Raw genomic sequence first — 7,395 nt, 5'->3', positions numbered from 1 at the left:
AAATTTAATTATATATATATATATATATATATATATATATATAAAACAACATTTAAAAATATTTTTTTTAGCAAATTAATAATCATTTTATAAATACTACAAAATATTTATATGATTTTACCACTTTTAAGGGTATTATCAATGTTTTGAATGTGACTCATCCAATCAGATTTTAGAGTTGCACTGAAATTTTTTTTTCATTCATCCAATTAAAAAAATGTAGGGTAATTATTCATCACACACACACACACACACACACATATATTATATATACATATATATATAATGAGAATCACCATTGAGAAAAAAGGTCTAATAACATTTTGCCATAAAAATAATGTTACAATACAAAAAAAACAAACTTCTAAAAGTTTTTCATTAAAATAAATACATAAAAACAAATAAATAAATAAAGTTTTGTTTAAAGCATGTATGTATATTGGTAGTATTTGTTATTTTGTTTCATTTTAGCAATTAGTTATTATAAAATAATTATAAAATAATTTATGAAACCACACTGAAAAAAATGTTTCATTCATCCAATTAAAAAAAGGGCAAGTTAAAAAATATAGATGTGAATCATTACCCTAAATTTTTTTTATTGGATGAATTAAACATTTTTTTCAGTGTGGAACTATTCATTTGAATTTTCATACACATAAAGACATATGAATGTTGTTTTCTGACATCTGATCTATAGCTGCAAAATAAACTCTCAAACACTGACTCTTCCACTTCAGCTGCGTCTTCCCGCACAGAAACAAAGCTGATAAACTGAAGCCGCGGCGCTCAAGCAAGCCGGTTTCAATCTGATCAGCAAAATGAGTTAAAAATCACACCCCTGTGAGGGTGAAAGAGCACTCGCTCGGGGAAACGCGCCTCAATCTTCTTCCATTACTCCCGCCAGCAGGCCAATCTGAGCACACAATTTACACCACAGCGAGCTCATCAGCGCAGGTATTTTCAGATCAAACAACAGACCTCTGTAAGGCAGTCCAACAAGGGGGTAAAAGCTTTCCCCACCCATTAGCGCAGCTTTACCCCGGGACTCCTTTTAGCCCCAGGTGAAGACATGATTGGTCAATTGCTCTGGGAACTACACGCACCTGAACTGCTCCGCACGGTCTGTGTCCTCAGCAGGACGACCGGAGAGCATGCAGGAAAACTGAGAGAGCCTCCGCTGTTCATCAGAGCTATAACAGCATCTCCATCACACTTCACTACATTCGCACTTCCTGAAGGAAACACACGTGCTTAAATGTTTTAGGTACGTCTAGGCTTTGTAAATGTCTATAGACAGCAAAGTTACTTTTAAAAGTAATGCATTACAATATTGCGTTACTCCATAAAAAAGTAACCAATTGCGTTACTTATTATGGAAAGTAATGCATTTTGCGTTACTTTTTGTCACCTGACTCGGACTTGCTTATTTATTTTTAATAACAAAACAAAACAAAACAAAAAGTTATATTTTTTGCAACTGTAAAGGCCCTTTCACACCAAAAGCAAAATTAATAAGCTTCTCACTCCCAATTTCTCACAACACGGGGACAGGTGTCAGTGAACAAATGGAAAAACAAAGTAGCTTGCATTACTTGAAAAAGTAACTCAGATATTTTCTTGTAAATTTTTAAGTAATGCATTACTTTACTAGTTACTTGAAAAAAGTAATCTGATTACGTAACTCGCGTTACTTGTAATGCGTTACCCCCAAACCTGTCAATAGATGCTTAAAGGCCCAGATATAAGTATATGATTGGTTGAGATCAATAATGCAGTATGCAAATATGACATCCGAGCTTTCAGTCGGTTAGTGAACATTGTAACAGTGTAAATCAAAGCGAAATATTCAAACTTAAATCCTAAATTTCATAGAACACCTTTGAAGAATTAAAAAGGAAAAGTTGACTCTGTATGCTGAAATTTGTTTAAATTACATCTTGAATATTTATAGTTTTATGTCTGAATTAATTGCAGAAAATTATGAAAAAGAGGACGTTTCATTTTCTAAGTGGACAAAAGTCGGCACAACAATGCAACGGAGTTGCTAAGTGTTTGCTGGGATGTGCTGGGTGGTTGCTAGGGCATTGCTAAGTGGTTGCTAGGCAGTTCTGGGGGGTTGCTAAAGTTGCTAAGGGGTTCTGGGGGTTGCTAGGGCATTGTTAAGTGGTTGCTAGGCAGTTATGGGGGGTTGCTAAGTGGTTGCTAAGGGTTTCTGGATGGTTGCTAGGGTATTCCGGGGTGCTTGCTATGTTGTTTCTTCCGGTCTCATGTGAAAAGAGACCTCCTGGATCTTCTTATCTCTAGATATGTCTTGACTCCTTCCTTCGGTGTAAGTCTGCGGGACGTTTTTCACCCAATTCATCCTCTGCAAGACGAAAATCCTAAGTGATCTCTCAATGATCAGCAAGACTTCAGTTAACTCCACCTGTGCTTCATGCAACCAGACAGATCTACAGCGGGACTCTATGACCCAGGGGCTGAAGAGAACTCGCTCCTAATGTACATTTCCACTATTAGGTGTCCCATTACAATGAGAGCCGATCTGCTGTTGGAGAGATCTGGCCAAGTGTGCAATCCCAAAACAATGAGCTCTTTTCAGAAGTTAAGTGCCCATTGTGACACTAAAGGCTAGCAAAGCATTGACTAATTACATGCTCTTCAGCAGACACCTTCTGGTCCTCAGCCTGACGGACAGGACGGGGGCCCGACAAACTATTTGTTATTTTACAGCGGTAATTTGAGCCCAACCCACTTCAAAAGACACACAGAGGAAGAGAGTGCAAGCTCGGGTCGCCTCTCTGATCGTCTAACACGAGCGTAAACATGCTGGAAAAAGTGCTGAATAACTCTCTCAGCGCTGTATTAAAGCGCCTTCATTTCTCTCTGCCTATTTCTAATTTCATCCTCAGACAAATGGATGAACTGTTAATCTCTCTGCAGTCATACGTCATGCCGTCATCTACAGCATGTTTACAGGCATCTACTGCATTTCCTATCAATCTAACGCTCATTTTTGGAGCATGTAGGCGTTTAACCTTCATCGTGTGCAATGTCAGACTGCTGCCGGACTCATCCGGACGGTTCAGGAGGAATCAGGTGGAACAAAATAAGTCATGCCAGTTAAGGGTGAATCCCACACTATCTGTCAAGAACATGTCATGTTTCAACCAGAAATCTCTCTCTCTCTATCTATATATCATAATTTTCATAATAATTAAGCAACCCCCCCCCCCAGTAATTTTCATTACTGTAATGCCATAAAGCAACAAGTTTGTCACGTTTTTTTTTTTTTTTTAAGTATTAATATATATTGGTAATATATCATTTTAGCAATTAATTATTATAATAATTGTTATAAATTAATTGAATAAATATATAATAAAAGTCTATTTTTATAACCATTAAACCAAATTTCCTTTACTGTAAAACCTGTTAAAACTATTTATATAAAGTGGTAGTATTTGTCATTTAATTTTAGAAAAAAAACTTTATTGTATTTTAAGTAACAAAAAACACAATAATGATAATTATATATATATATATATGTGTGTGTGTGTGTGTGTGTGTGTCATAAAAATAATATTATACAAAAATCTGCAAAAATAATGTCACAATATAAAAGAATTAAAATATAAAATTAATAAAATAAAAATGTATATATTAATATATAAAATTAATTAAATAAAGAGTTTTTTTAAAGTGTATATTTGTAGTATTTGTTGTTTCATTTGAGCAATTAGCTATTATAAAATAATTATAAAAAAATTAATGTAATACATATATAATGTAATATTTCTGAATAATAATATATTTAACAAGAAATATCATTGAAAAATGTCACAATGCAAAAATAAAACAACAACAAAAACTTTATATTCTTTGCGCAAAATATAATTTCTTATTTCCTTGTGATTTTGGGGTGAAATGTGATGGACCATCTAGTCAAGCAAATGAGCAGATTACTAACTCAGCTGTAAGATGCTTTGAATAACCGTGTCTAATGTGAATTTGGCTACAGTACGAACCACATAAGACCAGCTACCATTCATGGTGATAAGGAGAATACAGAAGAACGAGAGCGAGACCCACCGCTTCTGGGACAGCAGAGACTGGAGTACTCTGAATATCACAGGTAACCTCGTCCCTGAAGGCCTCAGACAGTCTGTCCTGAGATGAAACACAAAGATTAGAGCACAGATGAGAGGTCAAGCCGGGGTCAGCAGCCTTTTGAAAAATCCTCCTGATGAGAAAAGTGAGAAATATGTCTTTTCCCTGAAAATGAGCTTGAATGTAGTGCATCTTTGATCTCAAAGACTGATTAACTGCACTCAAAATAATTAGGCCTAGGTTTAAGATTTATGTATTTGAATTGCATAATAAAATATTCGGAATGAATGGAATTTGGACTACACAGTTTTAACAAAGTAACTAATAAAATAATGTCATGCATACATAAAAGTGTTAGTCATACATAAATCAAACAAGTAAAAAACAGGCAAGATTTCATAAAAATGACATTTAAAGTGACATTATTTTCATGACAATTAAGCACACTCCCCAAATTACTGTAAATGTATTTATGTAAAGTATTTGTCATTTCATTTGAGCAAAAATTTGTTTAATGGTAATTTAAGTAATAAAAAAAAAACAATATTAACAGGTCAGATTACTGTAATAGTACTAATAAACTGAATGTGTTTTACATGCACAATAAACAGGTTTATACATTTATCATCAATAAATCCAATTTATTTAAATCACATATATTTTAACCAATCAAATATTGCTTAGCCATTTTGGAACCAGGTTCATACTTTTTACCTGAATAAATGTAATTGTTATTAACAGATAACAATAGACAGTTTAATACAGTTTAGCACAATAACATTTATGCTGATTCTAAGCAAACTATGCTGTAATTTATTTTATTTATTTGTTTATTTATGTATTTATTTTTTGAGTGGAGAAATCTGACCTGTTTCATTTAAGTATGACTGACAAATATGCAACAAATTCAGTTTATTAGTTTGTTTATGTTAATTCAAATGGATGTAAAAGTTATATGCAATTCAAATACATAAATCTTGAAATCAGGCCTAAATATATTTTGAGCGTGTCATTCAAAGCTATTATATATTTAGTTTCATGAATATTTTGAATTCGTTTTTATTTTTGTAATTTTGTTGTGTTTGTTGTATTTTTATTCATTATCACATTTTTTTAAATGTCTATATATTGTTAAATAATTTTTATTTTAGTTTGAGTTATTTTAGAACATTAAGGTTAACTAAATGAAAATGATAAATGTCGTTTTGGCAGCCACTTTTTTAAAATCGATATTACGGAGAAAGGACTCATATTTAGCCGGAAGCAATGTTTTGAGGTTAAAACATCTTAATGATGGATTAGTTTTTCATAAACACGCAGCTTTTCACTTCATAAGACATTAACTGATGGACTGGAGTGGTGTGGATTACTTGTGGATTATTGTGATGTTTTTATCAGCTGTTTGGACTCTCATTCTGACGGCACCCATTCACTGCAGAGCATCCATTGCTGAGACACTGATGCAATGCTACATTTCTCCAAATCTGATGAAGAAACAAACTCATCTACATTTTGGATGGTCTGAGGGTGAGCACATTCAGCAAATGTTCATTTTTGCATGAACTATTCCTTTAAGAGTGTAATTTAATGGTTAGAGTATTGACACCATGTTTCTGGCCTAATTCACTAAAGGAGTGTGTGTGTGTGTGTGTGTGTGCACAGGAAAGACATTTTACAGGAGCAGTAAGTGGTAGGTGCAGTGTGTATAATAAAGATAAAGGCAGCGTGAGAGAGCGAAAGAAAGATGTTAAGTGGTGTACAGGAATGGGCTTGCCCGACGGGGTCGAGCGCGACCGTCCTGACGCCAGCGTCTGTCTGCATGAGGAGCACAGTGGCCACAGGCACTAACCCGGCCGGACGCGTTTCATCTCTCGCACATAAAACACACTTCAAACACCTGCATTCTTCTGCAGTATGAACTGGAGTCATTGAGAGTCCAGCTCCGGTTGACTTTACAGGCAGAGCTCGAGCTGTATGCACATAACTGAGAGTTGTATCTGCGCCGTTGAGGTCCGTTTATATCTGAGTTTTGCTCTGTAGTGTTTACATAAGAACATTTGTGACCCTGGAGCACAAAACCAGTCATAAGGGTCAATTTTTCTAAATTTTGATTTATACATCTTCTGAAAGCTGAATAAATAAGCTATCCATTGATGCATGATTTGTTTTTGGCCGAGATACAACTATTTGAAAATCTGGAATCTGAGGGTGCATTTTTGGCATAAAAGAAAAATCTATAATTTTGACCCATACAATGTATTGTTGGCTATTGCTACAAATATACCCCAGCGACTTAAGACTGCTTTTGTGCTCCAGGGTCACATATGCAAAAGTAAGTCACTCGTGTGCGACTTTATTACAAAGTTGTGCATAAAAACACAGCGTATGACTTCTAAACATACTGTAGACACAACTAGCGATGTGCAAAAGGAACTAGTCACAATTTTTAAAGTTTTAACTTGACACCATTTATAGATGAAATTGAATTGAATTGAATCATAACTGATGAACATTCTAAAATTGTTATTTTCTTCTTTATTGCTGTTAAGCTGCTTAAAACAATCATTGTATAAAGTGCTATAGGAATAAACATAACTTGACTCCCCAGCTAACAGGGAATGTTTTCAGAACGTCCTGGCAAGGTTCTGAAAGTTATGATTAAAGCAATAAGCTCCAAGAAGCCGTGGTTTACAGTGAATTTATAACAGCTAAAAAACTCCGGAATGCCCCCTTAGCTGTTATAAATTCACTGTAAACCACGGCTTCACGGGGCTTATTGCTTTTATAAAACGGTTATTCCATATACGTAGAACGGTTTCACAAAATAAAACAGAGCAAATAAAGTGTAATGATATAAATAAAAACAGTATTCTTCCACCAAACAATGTAGTTCCTCAGAAACAGTTGTGGTTGCAACAAAGTGGCTGCAGAGCAACACACAGAAGTAAATAAAGGTGTATGTTTGTAATTTACAACAGCTTCGAACGTAGCTCAACCAATCAGAATCAAGGACCGGAACTCTCCGTTTTATAATAAAAATTCTTCCAGTTACGTTAATAGAACGTTCGTTTAAAGTGATCTGGTCTTTCACAGTGTTCAAAAAACAAAACAACAACAAAAACAACAAAAACAGCCTTATTTGTACATTTACATTATTACAAATTATAAAGTACAACATTATTTGTTCATCTATCCTTGATAGTTTCAGACGGTTCAGAGAATACTTTGAAAGTAACTTTCCCTAATGTTTGCAAAATGATCAAATTAAACGTTCCTTTAATGTTT

Source organism: Sinocyclocheilus anshuiensis, unplaced genomic scaffold (assembly GCF_001515605.1).
Source record: "Sinocyclocheilus anshuiensis isolate Anshui unplaced genomic scaffold, SAMN03320099.WGS_v1.1 scaffold1172, whole genome shotgun sequence".
NCBI lineage: Eukaryota > Metazoa > Chordata > Actinopteri > Cypriniformes > Cyprinidae > Sinocyclocheilus > Sinocyclocheilus anshuiensis.
Note: the sequence above shows the minus strand (reverse complement) of the source record.